Raw genomic sequence first — 4599 nt, 5'->3', positions numbered from 1 at the left:
GGGGAGAGAGAGAGAGAAAAAGAGAGGGGGAGATAGAGAGAAGAAGAGAGGGGGAGAGAGAGAGAGAGAAGAAGAGAGGGGAAGAGAGAGTGAGAGAAGAAGAGAGGGGGGGGGAGAGAGAGAGAGTGCTGCCCCTGCGCACCCAGGCCACACTGCTCACCTGCTGCCACCCGTGTGTCTCCAACCACTTGCCGGTATGTATAGCAGTACACCAGGTCACACATCTGAGGCAGAGCCGTCATCTGAAACAGAGTCCAGATAAATGATTGGCACAGTACACACACTTGCACAAGACAACATCGCCTGCCTGCCCATGCACACCCAGGCAGAGGCACCCCAGCCCCTCCCGCCGCCCATCAGAGCATGCCCGCCCATGCACACCCAGGCCTCACTGCTCACCTTCCTCCACCAGCGTGTAGACAGGAGGTCCCACCACGTACCGCTGCAAGCCACAAGCCCGGGGCCCGCGGACATGGCACTCTCCATACCATGCAGCCCCGCTCTACAGGCCACCAGGTATCACGTTTGGTGCTGGGTCTTGGTTACTCCATGGCATAGGACATACCAGTGCACCCGGCATCATCGCAGGCTGCACACCCGCTAAGCCTAATGGGTGCCACTAACTCTGAGATCCCGGAAGCAACGCCACATGGCTGTAGGCCCGCGCTGCCCGCTTGATCAAGCCTACACTGCGGTCCAGGAGGGCACACAAAACCTGAGCTGTCCAGACCGCTGGGACGGGCATCATCGCAGGCTTCACACCCGCTCAGCAGCTTAAGGTGCCACTAACTCAGTACACCCAAAGTCACCATCCCATGGCGGTGTGCCTGAGCCGGCCGCAATGCTCCGAGTGCCACTAACCCTGTGCAACCCCAGTTAGTGCCACATGGTGGTAGGCCTGTGACAGCCGCAAGGCCTCGGGTGCCACTAACCCCGTGTGCAACAACTCATGGGCCCTTTATGATTGAGAACCATGGAGCGTCCATCATCCAGTCACCACCGGCAGAGGGGAATGTGAAGTCTTCAGACCCTTTTGTTGGCAGAATCACATGGCCTGTAACACCTGTGCCGGATGGGTGTGGTGTGCGTGCAAACCTGCCCTCAGGGAGTGGCTGTGACATGGTGACAACTAGACCAGTGACCTGCACACCACCAGCGAGTACGCCTGTGATGGGTAGCGATGAGGGCCCCTCCCTCGGAGCGTAAGCGGATTGGTCTGGCCTGCTGTACGCCAGACCAGCGCAGGGTTTGCCACAATGACTCATGGGCTCTGGGCGTGGTTCAGTCCATGTCCGGACATGGAAGTGACTGATGTGTGTGTCTCTGTTGTAGTGTTCACAGGACCCGGTACACAATATGCAATGTAGCACCCTCTTACTGGCATCCCACAGAATGAGCATCATTGACGCAAGGGAAATCACTGTCCCTACATTCAGCCACACATTCATACATGAATGATGAAAGACATGACACAGCAGTGCGTCACTGGAAGTTTATTGCACATCCAATGCACTTCTGCAGCTGGAGCGGTACAGGGCAATGCCGAGCACACTACACAATATGGGCCTGTGGAGGGCCTGCCAGAGCCCATCTGGGGATGACAAGAACTGCGGAAGAGGAAGGGTACAGTCCGCAGTGTGGTCGCCGTGTCATTGGTCATCAAACAGGATATGGCAGTCCATGTTGCTGTCCAAGGTGAGTGCATCGGAGTGTATTGGGGGTCAGTGGAAGGTTATGAGGCCATGTGCAGCACCAAGCAGAAACAGGCCAGGTGGCGGAAATGGATGCTAGTGCCTCCTGATCACAAACCCATCCACGTCCTCGGATGTGTGCTCTGCCCCACCTGTGGTTGTTGCAGTACCGGCTGAGGCACTGTGTGCCACTGACACATCAGGTGCCGGAGTGGATACGTCTGCCGCACTGTGAGGTAATGGCACACCAGGGGGCGGAGATGTGGATGGTGTGGGGGCAGCAGCATTCATCTGCGCCACGCCTTGTGGCAGCAATGCCATGATGATGATCTGCAGGGCATGGTATATCCCAGCTACATGTTGCTGATGTACAGCAGCGGCTGCCATCCTTTCTGCCTCCATCCGCACCATGTCCTCCATGAGCCTCCGCATGTGTGCCAGCTCACGGCTGGTATTGTTGGTGCCCCTCTGAGCAGACAGGTGTTCTTCTCTCCGTGTCAGGACTCCAGTGATGTCAGTCAGGGCTCATTGGAGACCATGGAGCGGGCCTAGACACCCATGGATGGCATCCAGTTTGGTGGCCATGAGGTCGAACCCCACCAGCACCTGCTTAGCTGTCTCCCTCTGGGCCTCCAGCACACGGCATTGGAAGGCCATGTATTGTTCCTGGGGGTCTTGGGAAACTGCTAGGACCGTGAGTGCCTCTTGCTGGGTGGTTTGGGTGGTGGGTGGGGTCTCCTCGATGCAGCTGGTCAGCCCTGATCCTGGAGGTGAGTCGCTGATGATGTCAATGATGTCTAGGAGGGCTTGTGAGTCGATGCTGGGGTTGTCCTCCTCGTCATCAGTGAAGAGTGTCTGGGACTGCTCTGCAGGGGGTGTTGATGGTGGCCCTACAATGTGAAGGGGAGATGGTATATTGCCACATGTCCACATGTATGTAGCCGCATGCTACATGTTGACATTCAGACAGCATGGCATTGTACATTGTGACAGTCTATAGATCTGGGCGATGGCCCAGATTCATTGAGGGTGTGCACTGTGCTCTGCTTGATTGTGCATGTGTGCCATCGTGGCCATCTCCACCCGTCCCCCCAGTACCTGGAGGTCACTCAACCTGTTGCGGTTGTGTTGTGTCCTGTCGAGCAGTGTCCGGTCCCCCAACTCCGGCCACAGTATCCACACTGATGACTGTCGACACCAGCTCCTCCATGTCATCCAGCACGAGCTGTGGCGGTATGACCCCACCTCCAGTCTGCATTGCTGCCTTCTGGTTGGCTGCGAGTTTCTCCTTGGTCTTTCCCTTGATGTCATTCCATTACCTCTTGACCTAGTCCATTGTCCTCTTATGCACTTCGACGGCATTCACCTTGTCCACGATGTTCCGCCATATTCCAGTTTTGGTGCCCAATGACACTTTGGAGGTGACGAACAGTTGTTGATGGTCCATCACCTCCGTGACTATGATCCTGTTCGCCTGCGGACTGAACTTCATCTTCCTTTTCTTCTTGTCCTTGCCCTTCCCTGTCCTCGAGGTCCAGGGCTGGTCATACGGGGTGCTTGTGGGGTTTCGCTCATCCTCTGCGCCTGCTCTGGCTGCCTCCATGGTGCTTGGATGTTGGTCAGTTTGTGTTTGGGTGTTTTTTCTACTTATATGGTGATTTCTTCTGCCTGCCAGGTGTGTGTTGCAGGCCTGGCACTGCTTATCGCTGATTTCCTCATCGCGCTTTGGCCCATCGCAGGTTTTTTTCTGTTGTGGTTTGTTTTTTTATCTCCATCGAGGTGGTTGTTTCGCAGACATTGTCGCGGTTTAGGCAGACTATCGCATGGTACCGCCTTGTTGTGAATTCCACGTTGACACTGGATTATTTTCCCGCGATGGGCTGCGATGTTGAGAGTTGCGTTAAGCTACTCTTGCGGTAGTTATCGCACGTTCTTGTGAATATACCCCCAGGTCTTTTAGAGGGCATAATATTGATGCAGAAGATGGAGGACGCCATTCTGTATAGCTCCTGCACTGACCATTTAGCAAATATCCTTGAGCTGACAGTGCAGAGCTAGCCGAGACGCTGCTGTCTTGACTTGCAAGGACCTGTGGCAGTTGTCGTGACCCTACGAAACTAAGGGGACGTGGTCCTAGACACCAAGAGGAGACACAGGATCCAAGACACCGAGCAGCCAAGATGGCGGCAATGCAGGCCGGAAGACCTGATACGTGGGAATCGGGCATCCGGAGCGGTCATTGGTCAATGTTTAAATAGACCGCCCACATCTGGAGCTCCACAGGGGAACAGAGAGCCTTGCTCCCCCTCCCGCTGGTGTGTTGAGAGGTCAAATATGTCAGACGTGGTGCACAACCGTCCCTTTGTTAACAGAAGTAGAAGGGAAGCAGCACTGGTTGGTAGCGAGGCCTGCTTGTGTCTTGAGGCCCAAATATGGGAGTTGCCATGTCCCCGAGAACTGCGGCGGCGACTAGCGGGGCTCTTGTTGGGGGACCAAGTACTAAAGAGAACCATGTGGGCTTTGAGCCGGGAAGAGAAGGAGACTGGTGTGACGACCCAGGGGATCTGGCCCAGTGGGCAGCAAGTAAGTGAACCCTCAGTGGGAACGTCTCCCAGTGATCAGAGTTTCCGGCCGATCTCCCCCAGCGATTGTAGCCCATAGTCCTTCTCTATACTTGGTGGTAAACAGCGAGTGCACTGAGTGGAGTGGATTACCCAGAGCACTTCTCTGACTGGGTGGTGGGGACCCACCCCTGCTCTTGTCATTCTTCCCAGCGGTCCAGGGAGGGGGCCTTGTGGGCTGGCCACTGACATTGAAATTTATGCAGGGACCCTCAGCACTGTATGATGATGGCCAAAGACAAGGACCCATCCATACAAGGGAACTGAACAAATTCACCAAACCAATC

Source organism: Triturus cristatus, chromosome 3_1 (assembly GCF_964204655.1).
Source record: "Triturus cristatus chromosome 3_1, aTriCri1.1, whole genome shotgun sequence".
Taxonomy (NCBI): Eukaryota; Metazoa; Chordata; class Amphibia; order Caudata; family Salamandridae; genus Triturus; species Triturus cristatus.
Note: the sequence above shows the minus strand (reverse complement) of the source record.